Consider the following 14797-nt stretch of genomic DNA (forward strand, 5'->3'; position numbering starts at 1 on the left):
TTTTGTGCAAGAAAATGCAATAAAATAGTCTGCCTAAGAAAAATTGAATTATTTTGAAAATTTTTTTTTTACGAAAATCGCTTTAATGGTCATAAAAATGGTGTTCCTCTACTCGGATCGGGCTGTCAATTTTTTTCTACACTTTTAGGTGTATTTTGTGCAAGAAAATGCAATAAAATAGTCTGCCTAAGAAAAATTGAATTATTTTGAAAATTTTTTTTTGACGAAAATCGCTTTAATGGTCATAAAAATGGTGTTCCTCTACTCGGATCGGGCTGTCAATTTTTTTCTACACTTTTAGGTGTATTTTGTGCAAGAAAATGCAATAAAATAGTCTGCCTAAGAAAAATTGAATTATTTTGAAAATTTTTTTTTGACGAAAATCGCTTTAATGGTCATAAAAATGGTGTTCCTCTACTCGGATCGGGCTGTCAATTTTTTTCTACACTTTTAGGTGTATTTTGTGCAAGAAAATGCAATAAAATAGTCTGCCTAAGAAAAATTGAATTATTTTGAAAATTTTTTTTTGACGAAAATCGCTGTAATGGTCATAAAAATGGTGTTCCTCTACTCGGATCGGGCTGTCAATTTTTTTCTACACTTTTAGGTGTATTTTGTGCAAGAAAATGCAATAAAATAGTCTGCCTAAGAAAAATTGAATTATTTTGAAAATTTTTTTTTACGAAAATCGCTTTAATGGTCATAAAAATGGTGTTCCTCTACTCGGATCGGGCTGTCAATTTTTTTCTACACTTTTAGGTGTATTTTGTGCAAGAAAATGCAATAAAATAGTCTGCCTAAGAAAAATTGAATTATTTTGAAAATTTTTTTTTGACGAAAATCGCTTTAATGGTCATAAAAATGGTGTTCCTCTACTCGGATCGGGCTGTCAATTTTTTTCTACACTTTTAGGTGTATTTTGTGCAAGAAAATGCAATAAAATAGTCTGCCTAAGAAAAATTGAATTATTTTGAAAATTTTTTTTTGACGAAAATCGCTGTAATGGTCATAAAAATGGTGTTCCTCTACTCGGATCGGGCTGTCAATTTTTTTCTACACTTTTAGGTGTATTTTGTGCAAGAAAATGCAATAAAATAGTCTGCCTAAGAAAAATTGAATTATTTTGAAAATTTTTTTTTGACGAAAATCGCTTTAATGGTCATAAAAATGGTGTTCCTCTACTCGGATCGGGCTGTCAATTTTTTTCTACACTTTTAGGTGTATTTTGTGCAAGAAAATGCAATAAAATAGTCTGCCTAAGAAAAATTGAATTATTTTGAAAATTTTTTTTTTACGAAAATCGCTTTAATGGTCATAAAAATGGTGTTCCTCTACTCGGATCGGGCTGTCAATTTTTTTCTACACTTTTAGGTGTATTTTGTGCAAGAAAATGCAATAAAATAGTCTGCCTAAGAAAAATTGAATTATTTTGAAAATTTTTTTTTGACGAAAATCGCTTTAATGGTCATAAAAATGGTGTTCCTCTACTCGGATCGGGCTGTCAATTTTTTTCTACACTTTTAGGTGTATTTTGTGCAAGAAAATGCAATAAAATAGTCTGCCTAAGAAAAATTGAATTATTTTGAAAATTTTTTTTTGACGAAAATCGCTTTAATGGTCATAAAAATGGTGTTCCTCTACTCGGATCGGGCTGTCAATTTTTTTCTACACTTTTAGGTGTATTTTGTGCAAGAAAATGCAATAAAATAGTCTGCCTAAGAAAAATTGAATTATTTTGAAAATTTTTTTTTGACGAAAATCGCTTTAATGGTCATAAAAATGGTGTTCCTCTACTCGGATCGGGCTGTCAATTTTTTTCTACACTTTTAGGTGTATTTTGTGCAAGAAAATGCAATAAAATAGTCTGCCTAAGAAAAATTGAATTATTTTGAAAATTTTTTTTTGACGAAAATCGCTTTAATGGTCATAAAAATGGTGTTCCTCTACTCGGATCGGGCTGTCAATTTTTTTCTACACTTTTAGGTGTATTTTGTGCAAGAAAATGCAATAAAATAGTCTGCCTAAGAAAAATTGAATTATTTTGAAAATTTTTTTTTTACGAAAATCGCTTTAATGGTCATAAAAATGGTGTTCCTCTACTCGGATCGGGCTGTCAATTTTTTTCTACACTTTTAGGTGTATTTTGTGCAAGAAAATGCAATAAAATAGTCTGCCTAAGAAAAATTGAATTATTTTGAAAATTTTTTTTTGACGAAAATCGCTTTAATGGTCATAAAAATGGTGTTCCTCTACTCGGATCGGGCTGTCAATTTTTTTCTACACTTTTAGGTGTATTTTGTGCAAGAAAATGCAATAAAATAGTCTGCCTAAGAAAAATTGAATTATTTTGAAAATTTTTTTTTGACGAAAATCGCTTTAATGGTCATAAAAATGGTGTTCCTCTACTCGGATCGGGCTGTCAATTTTTTTCTACACTTTTAGGTGTATTTTGTGCAAGAAAATGCAATAAAATAGTCTGCCTAAGAAAAATTGAATTATTTTGAAAATTTTTTTTTGACGAAAATCGCTGTAATGGTCATAAAAATGGTGTTCCTCTACTCGGATCGGGCTGTCAATTTTTTTCTACACTTTTAGGTGTATTTTGTGCAAGAAAATGCAATAAAATAGTCTGCCTAAGAAAAATTGAATTATTTTGAAAATTTTTTTTTTACGAAAATCGCTTTAATGGTCATAAAAATGGTGTTCCTCTACTCGGATCGGGCTGTCAATTTTTTTCTACACTTTTAGGTGTATTTTGTGCAAGAAAATGCAATAAAATAGTCTGCCTAAGAAAAATTGAATTATTTTGAAAATTTTTTTTTTACGAAAATCGCTTTAATGGTCATAAAAATGGTGTTCCTCTACTCGGATCGGGCTGTCAATTTTTTTCTACACTTTTAGGTGTATTTTGTGCAAGAAAATGCAATAAAATAGTCTGCCTAAGAAAAATTGAATTATTTTGAAAATTTTTTTTTGACGAAAATCGCTGTAATGGTCATAAAAATGGTGTTCCTCTACTCGGATCGGGCTGTCAATTTTTTTCTACACTTTTAGGTGTATTTTGTGCAAGAAAATGCAATAAAATAGTCTGCCTAAAAAAAAATGAATTATTTTGAAAATTTTTTTTTGACGAAAATCGCTTTAATGGTCATAAAAATGGTGTTCCTCTACTCGGATCGGGCTGTCAATTTTTTTCTACACTTTTAGGTGTATTTTGTGCAAGAAAATGCAATAAAATAGTCTGCCTAAGAAAAATTGAATTATTTTGAAAATTTTTTTTTGACGAAAATCGCTTTAATGGTCATAAAAATGGTGTTCCTCTACTCGGATCGGGCTGTCAATTTTTTTCTACACTTTTAGGTGTATTTTGTGCAAGAAAATGCAATAAAATAGTCTGCCTAAGAAAAATTGAATTATTTTGAAAATTTTTTTTTGACGAAAATCGCTTTAATGGTCATAAAAATGGTGTTCCTCTACTCGGATCGGGCTGTCAATTTTTTTCTACACTTTTAGGTGTATTTTGTGCAAGAAAATGCAATAAAATAGTCTGCCTAAGAAAAATTGAATTATTTTGAAAATTTTTTTTTGACGAAAATCGCTTTAATGGTCATAAAAATGGTGTTCCTCTACTCGGATCGGGCTGTCAATTTTTTTCTACACTTTTAGGTGTATTTTGTGCAAGAAAATGCAATAAAATAGTCTGCCTAAGAAAAATTGAATTATTTTGAAAATTTTTTTTTGACGAAAATCGCTTTAATGGTCATAAAAATGGTGTTCCTCTACTCGGATCGGGCTGTCAATTTTTTTCTACACTTTTAGGTGTATTTTGTGCAAGAAAATGCAATAAAATAGTCTGCCTAAGAAAAATTGAATTATTTTGAAAATTTTTTTTTGACGAAAATCGCTTTAATGGTCATAAAAATGGTGTTCCTCTACTCGGATCGGGCTGTCAATTTTTTTCTACACTTTTAGGTGTATTTTGTGCAAGAAAATGCAATAAAATAGTCTGCCTAAGAAAAATTGAATTATTTTGAAAATTTTTTTTTGACGAAAATCGCTTTAATGGTCATAAAAATGGTGTTCCTCTACTCGGATCGGGCTGTCAATTTTTTTCTACACTTTTAGGTGTATTTTGTGCAAGAAAATGCAATAAAATAGTCTGCCTAAGAAAAATTGAATTATTTTGAAAATTTTTTTTTGACGAAAATCGCTTTAATGGTCATAAAAATGGTGTTCCTCTACTCGGATCGGGCTGTCAATTTTTTTCTACACTTTTAGGTGTATTTTGTGCAAGAAAATGCAATAAAATAGTCTGCCTAAGAAAAATTGAATTATTTTGAAAATTTTTTTTTGACGAAAATCGCTTTAATGGTCATAAAAATGGTGTTCCTCTACTCGGATCGGGCTGTCAATTTTTTTCTACACTTTTAGGTGTATTTTGTGCAAGAAAATGCAATAAAATAGTCTGCCTAAGAAAAATTGAATTATTTTGAAAATTTTTTTTTGACGAAAATCGCTTTAATGGTCATAAAAATGGTGTTCCTCTACTCGGATCGGGCTGTCAATTTTTTTCTACACTTTTAGGTGTATTTTGTGCAAGAAAATGCAATAAAATAGTCTGCCTAAGAAAAATTGAATTATTTTGAAAATTTTTTTTTGACGAAAATCGCTTTAATGGTCATAAAAATGGTGTTCCTCTACTCGGATCGGGCTGTCAATTTTTTTCTACACTTTTAGGTGTATTTTGTGCAAGAAAATGCAATAAAATAGTCTGCCTAAGAAAAATTGAATTATTTTGAAAATTTTTTTTTGACGAAAATCGCTTTAATGGTCATAAAAATGGTGTTCCTCTACTCGGATCGGGCTGTCAATTTTTTTCTACACTTTTAGGTGTATTTTGTGCAAGAAAATGCAATAAAATAGTCTGCCTAAGAAAAATTGAATTATTTTGAAAATTTTTTTTTTACGAAAATCGCTTTAATGGTCATAAAAATGGTGTTCCTCTACTCGGATCGGGCTGTCAATTTTTTTCTACACTTTTAGGTGTATTTTGTGCAAGAAAATGCAATAAAATAGTCTGCCTAAGAAAAATTGAATTATTTTGAAAATTTTTTTTTGACGAAAATCGCTGTAATGGTCATAAAAATGGTGTTCCTCTACTCGGATCGGGCTGTCAATTTTTTTCTACACTTTTAGGTGTATTTTGTGCAAGAAAATGCAATAAAATAGTCTGCCTAAAAAAAAATGAATTATTTTGAAAATTTTTTTTTGACGAAAATCGCTTTAATGGTCATAAAAATGGTGTTCCTCTACTCGGATCGGGCTGTCAATTTTTTTCTACACTTTTAGGTGTATTTTGTGCAAGAAAATGCAATAAAATAGTCTGCCTAAGAAAAATTGAATTATTTTGAAAATTTTTTTTTGACGAAAATCGCTGTAATGGTCATAAAAATGGTGTTCCTCTACTCGGATCGGGCTGTCAATTTTTTTCTACACTTTTAGGTGTATTTTGTGCAAGAAAATGCAATAAAATAGTCTGCCTAAGAAAAATTGAATTATTTTGAAAATTTTTTTTTGACGAAAATCGCTTTAATGGTCATAAAAATGGTGTTCCTCTACTCGGATCGGGCTGTCAATTTTTTTCTACACTTTTAGGTGTATTTTGTGCAAGAAAATGCAATAAAATAGTCTGCCTAAGAAAAATTGAATTATTTTGAAAATTTTTTTTTTACGAAAATCGCTTTAATGGTCATAAAAATGGTGTTCCTCTACTCGGATCGGGCTGTCAATTTTTTTCTACACTTTTAGGTGTATTTTGTGCAAGAAAATGCAATAAAATAGTCTGCCTAAGAAAAATTGAATTATTTTGAAAATTTTTTTTTGACGAAAATCGCTGTAATGGTCATAAAAATGGTGTTCCTCTACTCGGATCGGGCTGTCAATTTTTTTCTACACTTTTAGGTGTATTTTGTGCAAGAAAATGCAATAAAATAGTCTGCCTAAGAAAAATTGAATTATTTTGAAAATTTTTTTTTGACGAAAATCGCTTTAATGGTCATAAAAATGGTGTTCCTCTACTCGGATCGGGCTGTCAATTTTTTTCTACACTTTTAGGTGTATTTTGTGCAAGAAAATGCAATAAAATAGTCTGCCTAAGAAAAATTGAATTATTTTGAAAATTTTTTTTTGACGAAAATCGCTTTAATGGTCATAAAAATGGTGTTCCTCTACTCGGATCGGGCTGTCAATTTTTTTCTACACTTTTAGGTGTATTTTGTGCAAGAAAATGCAATAAAATAGTCTGCCTAAGAAAAATTGAATTATTTTGAAAATTTTTTTTTGACGAAAATCGCTGTAATGGTCATAAAAATCGTGTTCCTCTACTCGGATCGGGCTGTCAATTTTTTTCTACACTTTTAGGTGTATTTTGTGCAAGAAAATGCAATAAAATAGTCTGCCTAAGAAAAATTGAATTATTTTGAAAATTTTTTTTTTACGAAAATCGCTTTAATGGTCATAAAAATGGTGTTCCTCTACTCGGATCGGGCTGTCAATTTTTTTCTACACTTTTAGGTGTATTTTGTGCAAGAAAATGCAATAAAATAGTCTGCCTAAGAAAAATTGAATTATTTTGAAAATTTTTTTTTGACGAAAATCGCTGTAATGGTCATAAAAATGGTGTTCCTCTACTCGGATCGGGCTGTCAATTTTTTTCTACACTTTTAGGTGTATTTTGTGCAAGAAAATGCAATAAAATAGTCTGCCTAAAAAAAAATGAATTATTTTGAAAATTTTTTTTTGACGAAAATCGCTTTAATGGTCATAAAAATGGTGTTCCTCTACTCGGATCGGGCTGTCAATTTTTTTCTACACTTTTAGGTGTATTTTGTGCAAGAAAATGCAATAAAATAGTCTGCCTAAGAAAAATTGAATTATTTTGAAAATTTTTTTTTGACGAAAATCGCTTTAATGGTCATAAAAATGGTGTTCCTCTACTCGGATCGGGCTGTCAATTTTTTTCTACACTTTTAGGTGTATTTTGTGCAAGAAAATGCAATAAAATAGTCTGCCTAAGAAAAATTGAATTATTTTGAAAATTTTTTTTTGACGAAAATCGCTTTAATGGTCATAAAAATGGTGTTCCTCTACTCGGATCGGGCTGTCAATTTTTTTCTACACTTTTAGGTGTATTTTGTGCAAGAAAATGCAATAAAATAGTCTGCCTAAGAAAAATTGAATTATTTTGAAAATTTTTTTTTGACGAAAATCGCTTTAATGGTCATAAAAATGGTGTTCCTCTACTCGGATCGGGCTGTCAATTTTTTTCTACACTTTTAGGTGTATTTTGTGCAAGAAAATGCAATAAAATAGTCTGCCTAAGAAAAATTGAATTATTTTGAAAATTTTTTTTTGACGAAAATCGCTTTAATGGTCATAAAAATGGTGTTCCTCTACTCGGATCGGGCTGTCAATTTTTTTCTACACTTTTAGGTGTATTTTGTGCAAGAAAATGCAATAAAATAGTCTGCCTAAGAAAAATTGAATTATTTTGAAAATTTTTTTTTTACGAAAATCGCTTTAATGGTCATAAAAATGGTGTTCCTCTACTCGGATCGGGCTGTCAATTTTTTTCTACACTTTTAGGTGTATTTTGTGCAAGAAAATGCAATAAAATAGTCTGCCTAAGAAAAATTGAATTATTTTGAAAATTTTTTTTTTACGAAAATCGCTTTAATGGTCATAAAAATGGTGTTCCTCTACTCGGATCGGGCTGTCAATTTTTTTCTACACTTTTAGGTGTATTTTGTGCAAGAAAATGCAATAAAATAGTCTGCCTAAGAAAAATTGAATTATTTTGAAAATTTTTTTTTGACGAAAATCGCTGTAATGGTCATAAAAATGGTGTTCCTCTACTCGGATCGGGCTGTCAATTTTTTTCTACACTTTTAGGTGTATTTTGTGCAAGAAAATGCAATAAAATAGTCTGCCTAAGAAAAATTGAATTATTTTGAAAATTTTTTTTTACGAAAATCGCTTTAATGGTCATAAAAATGGTGTTCCTCTACTCGGATCGGGCTGTCAATTTTTTTCTACACTTTTAGGTGTATTTTGTGCAAGAAAATGCAATAAAATAGTCTGCCTAAGAAAAATTGAATTATTTTGAAAATTTTTTTTTGACGAAAATCGCTGTAATGGTCATAAAAATGGTGTTCCTCTACTCGGATCGGGCTGTCAATTTTTTTCTACACTTTTAGGTGTATTTTGTGCAAGAAAATGCAATAAAATAGTCTGCCTAAGAAAAATTGAATTATTTTGAAAATTTTTTTTTGACGAAAATCGCTGTAATGGTCATAAAAATGGTGTTCCTCTACTCGGATCAAGCTGTCAATTTTTTTCTACACTTTTAGGTGTATTTTGTGCAAGAAAATGCAATAAAATAGTATGCCTAAAAAAAATGAATTATTTTGAAAATTTTTTTTTGACGAAAATCGCTTTAATGGTCATAAAAATGGTGTTCCTCTACTCGGATCGGGCTGTCAATTTTTTTCTACACTTTTAGGTGTATTTTGTGCAAGAAAATGCAATAAAATAGTCTGCCTAAGAAAAATTGAATTATTTTGAAAATTTTTTTTGACGAAAATCGCTTTAATGGCCATAAAAATGGTGTTCCTCTACTCGGATCGGGCTGTCAATTTTTTTCTACACTTTCAGCTGTATTTTGTGCAAGAAAATGCAATAAAATAGTCTGCCTAAGAAAAATTGAATTATTTTGAAAATTTTTTTTTGACGAAAATCGCTGTAATGGTCATAAAAATGGTGTTCCTCTACTCGGATCGGGCTGTCAATTTTTTTCTACACTTTTAGGTGTATTTTGTGCAAGAAAATGCAATAAAATAGTCTGCCTAAGAAAAATTGAATTATTTTGAAAATTTTTTTTTGACGAAAATCGCTTTAATGGTCATAAAAATGGTGTTCCTCTACTCGGATCGGGCTGTCAATTTTTTTCTACACTTTTAGGTGTATTTTGTGCAAGAAAATGCAATAAAATAGTCTGCCTAAGAAAAATTGAATTATTTTGAAATTTTATTTTTGACGAAAATCGCTGTAATGGTCATAAAAATCGTGTTCCTCTACTCGGATCGGGCTGTCAATTTTTTTCTACACTTTTAGGTGTATTTTGTGCAAGAAAATGCAATAAAATAGTCTGCCTAAGAAAAATTGAATTATTTTGAAAATTTTTTTTTTACGAAAATCGCTTTAATGGTCATAAAAATGGTGTTCCTCTACTCGGATCGGGCTGTCAATTTTTTTCTACACTTTTAGGTGTATTTTGTGCAAGAAAATGCAATAAAATAGTCTGCCTAAGAAAAATTGAATTATTTTGAAAATTTTTTTTTGACGAAAATCGCTTTAATGGTCATAAAAATGGTGTTCCTCTACTCGGATCGGGCTGTCAATTTTTTTCTACACTTTTAGGTGTATTTTGTGCAAGAAAATGCAATAAAATAGTCTGCCTAAGAAAAATTGAATTATTTTGAAAATTTTTTTTTGACGAAAATCGCTGTAATGGTCATAAAAATGGTGTTCCTCTACTCGGATCGGGCTGTCAATTTTTTTCTACACTTTTAGGTGTATTTTGTGCAAGAAAATGCAATAAAATAGTCTGCCTAAAAAAAATTGAATTATTTTGAAAATTTTTTTTTTACGAAAATCGCTTTAATGGTCATAAAAATGGTGTTCCTCTACTCGGATCGGGCTGTCAATTTTTTTCTACACTTTTAGGTGTATTTTGTGCAAGAAAATGCAATAAAATAGTCTGCCTAAGAAAAATTGAATTATTTTGAAAATTTTTTTTTGACGAAAATCGCTGTAATGGTCATAAAAATGGTGTTCCTCTACTCGGATCGGGCTGTCAATTTTTTTCTACACTTTTAGGTGTATTTTGTGCAAGAAAATGCAATAAAATAGTCTGCCTAAGAAAAATTGAATTATTTTGAAAATTTTTTTTTGACGAAAATCGCTTTAATGGTCATAAAAATGGTGTTCCTCTACTCGGATCGGGCTGTCAATTTTTTTCTACACTTTTAGGTGTATTTTGTGCAAGAAAATGCAATAAAATAGTCTGCCTAAGAAAAATTGAATTATTTTGAAAATTTTTTTTTGACGAAAATCGCTTTAATGGTCATAAAAATGGTGTTCCTCTACTCGGATCGGGCTGTCAATTTTTTTCTACACTTTTAGGTGTATTTTGTGCAAGAAAATGCAATAAAATAGTCTGCCTAAGAAAAATTGAATTATTTTGAAAATTTTTTTTTGACGAAAATCGCTTTAATGGTCATAAAAATGGTGTTCCTCTACTCGGATCGGGCTGTCAATTTTTTTCTACACTTTTAGGTGTATTTTGTGCAAGAAAATGCAATAAAATAGTCTGCCTAAGAAAAATTGAATTATTTTGAAAATTTTTTTTTGACGAAAATCGCTTTAATGGTCATAAAAATGGTGTTCCTCTACTCGGATCGGGCTGTCAATTTTTTTCTACACTTTTAGGTGTATTTTGTGCAAGAAAATGCAATAAAATAGTCTGCCTAAGAAAAATTGAATTATTTTGAAAATTTTTTTTTGACGAAAATCGCTTTAATGGTCATAAAAATGGTGTTCCTCTACTCGGATCGGGCTGTCAATTTTTTTCTACACTTTTAGGTGTATTTTGTGCAAGAAAATGCAATAAAATAGTCTGCCTAAGAAAAATTGAATTATTTTGAAAATTTTTTTTTGACGAAAATCGCTTTAATGGTCATAAAAATGGTGTTCCTCTACTTGGATCGGGCTGTCAATTTTTTTCTACACTTTTAGGTGTATTTTGTGCAAGAAAATGCAATAAAATAGTCTGCCTAAGAAAAATTGAATTATTTTGAAAATTTTTTTTTGACGAAAATCGCTTTAATGGTCATAAAAATGGTGTTCCTCTACTCGGATCGGGCTGTCAATTTTTTTCTACACTTTTAGGTGTATTTTGTGCAAGAAAATGCAATAAAATAGTCTGCCTAAGAAAAATTGAATTATTTTGAAAATTTTTTTTTGACGAAAATCGCTTTAATGGTCATAAAAATGGTGTTCCTCTACTCGGATCGGGCTGTCAATTTTTTTCTACACTTTTAGGTGTATTTTGTGCAAGAAAATGCAATAAAATAGTCTGCCTAAGAAAAATTGAATTATTTTGAAAATTTTTTTTTTACGAAAATCGCTTTAATGGTCATAAAAATGGTGTTCCTCTACTCGGATCGGGCTGTCAATTTTTTTCTACACTTTTAGGTGTATTTTGTGCAAGAAAATGCAATAAAATAGTCTGCCTAAGAAAAATTGAATTATTTTGAAAATTTTTTTTTGACGAAAATCGCTTTAATGGTCATAAAAATGGTGTTCCTCTACTCGGATCGGGCTGTCAATTTTTTTCTACACTTTTAGGTGTATTTTGTGCAAGAAAATGCAATAAAATAGTCTGCCTAAGAAAAATTGAATTATTTTGAAAATTTTTTTTTGACGAAAATCGCTTTAATGGTCATAAAAATGGTGTTCCTCTACTCGGATCGGGCTGTCAATTTTTTTCTACACTTTTAGGTGTATTTTGTGCAAGAAAATGCAATAAAATAGTCTGCCTAAGAAAAATTGAATTATTTTGAAAATTTTTTTTTGACGAAAATCGCTTTAATGGTCATAAAAATGGTGTTCCTCTACTCGGATCGGGCTGTCAATTTTTTTCTACACTTTTAGGTGTATTTTGTGCAAGAAAATGCAATAAAATAGTCTGCCTAAGAAAAATTGAATTATTTTGAAAAATTTTTTTTGACGAAAATCGCTTTAATGGTCATAAAAATGGTGTTCCTCTACTCGGATCGGGCTGTCAATTTTTTTCTACACTGTAAGGTGTATTTTGTGCAAGAAAATGCAATAAAATAGTCTGCCTAAGAAAAATTGAATCATTTTGAAAATTTTTTTTTGACGAAAATCGCTTTAATGGTCATAAAAATGGTGTTCCTCTACTCGGATCGGGCTGTCAATTTTTTTCTACACTTTTAGGTGTATTTTGTGCAAGAAAATGCAATAAAATAGTCTGCCTAAGAAAAATGGAATTATTTTGAAAATTTTTTTTTGACGAAAATCGCTTTAATGGTCATAAAAATGGTGTTCCTCTACTCGGATCGGGCTGTCAATTTTTTTCTACACTTTTAGGTGTATTTTGTGCAAGAAAATGCAATAAAATAGTCTGCCTAAGAAAAATTGAATTATTTTGAAAATTTTTTTTTGACGAAAATCGCTTTAATGGTCATAAAAATGGTGTTCCTCTACTCGGATCGGGCTGTCAATTTTTTTCTACACTTTTAGGTGTATTTTGTGCAAGAAAATGCAATAAAATAGTCTGCCTAAGAAAAATTGAATTATTTTGAAAAATTTTTTTTGACGAAAATCGCTTTAATGGTCATAAAAATGGTGTTCCTCTACTCGGATCGGGCTGTCAATTTTTTTCTACACTGTAAGGTGTATTTTGTGCAAGAAAATGCAATAAAATAGTCTGCCTAAGAAAAATTGAATCATTTTGAAAATTTTTTTTTGACGAAAATCGCTTTAATGGTCATAAAAATGGTGTTCCTCTACTCGGATCGGGCTGTCAATTTTTTTCTACAATGTTAGGTGTATTTTGTGCAAGAAAATGCAATAAAATAGTCTGCCTAAGAAAAATTGAATTATTTTGAAAATTTTTTTTTGACGAAAATCGCTTTAATGGTCATAAAAATGGTGTTCCTCTACTCGGATCGGGCTGTCAATTTTTTTCTACACTTTTAGGTGTATTTTGTGCAAGAAAATGCAATAAAATAGTCTGCCTAAGAAAAATTGAATTATTTTGAAAATTTTTTTTTGACGAAAATCGCTTTAATGGTCATAAAAATGGTGTTCCTCTACTTGGATCGGGCTGTCAATTTTTTTCTACACTTTTAGGTGTATTTTGTGCAAGAAAATGCAATAAAATAGTCTGCCTAAGAAAAATTGAATTATTTTGAAAATTTTTTTTTGACGAAAATCCCTTTAATGGTCATAAAAATGGTGTTCCTCTACTCGGATCGGGCTGTCAATTTTCTTCTACACTTTTAGGTGTATTTTGTGCAAGAAAATGCAATAAAATAGTCTGCCTAAGAAAAATTGAATTATTTTGAAAATTTTTTTTTGACGAAAATCGCTTTAATGGTCATAAAAATGGTGTTCCTCTACTCGGATCGGGCTGTCAATTTTTTTCTACACTTTTAGGTGTATTTTGTGCAAGAAAATGCAATAAAATAGTCTGCCTAAGAAAAATTGAATTATTTTGAAAATTTTTTTTTTACGAAAATCGCTTTAATGGTCATAAAAATGGTGTTCCTCTACTCGGATCGGGCTGTCAATTTTTTTCTACACTTTTAGGTGTAGTTTGTGCAAGAAAATTCAATAAAATAGTCTGCCTAAGAAAAATTGAATTATTTTGAAACTTTTTTTTTGACGAAAATCGCTTTAATGGTCATAAAAATGGTGTTCCTCTACTCGGATCGGGCTGTCAATTTTTTTCTACACTTTTAGGTGTATTTTGTGCAAGAAAATGCAATAAAATAGTCTGCCTAAGAAAAATGGAATTATTTTGAAAATTTTTTTTTGACGAAAATCGCTTTAATGGTCATAAAAATGGTGTTCCTCTACTCGGATCGGGCTGTCAATTTTTTTCTACACTTTTAGGTGTATTTTGTGCAAGAAAATGCAATAAAATAGTCTGCCTAAGAAAAATTGAATTATTTTGAAAATTTTTTTTTTACGAAAATCGCTTTAATGGTCATAAAAATGGTGTTCCTCTACTCGGATCGAGCTGTCAATTTTTTTCTACACTTTTAGGTGTAGTTTGTGCAAGAAAATGCAATAAAATAGTCTGCCTAAGAAAAATTGAATTATTTTGAAAATTTTTTTTTGACGAAAATCGCTTTAATGGTCATAAAAATGGTGTTCCTCTACTCGGATCGGGCTGTCAATTTTTTTCTACACTTTTAGGTGTATTTTGTGCAAGAAAATGCAATAAAATAGTCTGCCTAAGAAAAATTGAATTATTTTGAAAATTTTTTTTTGACGAAAATCGCTTTAATGGTCATAAAAATGGTGTTCCTCTACTTGGATCGGGCTGTCAATTTTTTTCTACACTTTTAGGTGTATTTTGTGCAAGAAAATGCAATAAAATAGTCTGCCTAAGAAAAATTGAATTATTTTGAAAATTTTTTTTTGACGAAAATCCCTTTAATGGTCATAAAAATGGTGTTCCTCTACTCGGATCGGGCTGTCAATTTTCTTCTACACTTTTAGGTGTATTTTGTGCAAGAAAATGCAATAAAATAGTCTGCCTAAGAAAAATTGAATTATTTTGAAAATTTTTTTTTGACGAAAATCCCTTTAATGGTCATAAAAATGGTGTTCCTCTACTCGGATCGGGCTGTCAATTTTTTTCTACACTTTTAGGTGTATTTTGTGCAAGAAAATGCAATAAAATAGTCTGCCTAAGAAAAATTGAATTATTTTGAAAATTTTTTTTTTACGAAAATCGCTTTAATGGTCATAAAAATGGTGTTCCTCTACTCGGATCGGGCTGTCAATTTTTTTCTACACTTTTAGGTGTAGTTTGTGCAAGAAAATTCAATAAAATAGTCTGCCTAAGAAAAATTGAATTATTTTGAAAATTTTTTTTTGACGAAAATCGCTTTAATGGTCATAAAAATGGTGTTCCTCTACT

Source organism: Leptopilina boulardi, unplaced genomic scaffold (assembly GCF_019393585.1).
Source record: "Leptopilina boulardi isolate dan_hultmark-lab unplaced genomic scaffold, ZJU_Lbou_2.1 LbouV2_165, whole genome shotgun sequence".
NCBI lineage: Eukaryota > Metazoa > Arthropoda > Insecta > Hymenoptera > Figitidae > Leptopilina > Leptopilina boulardi.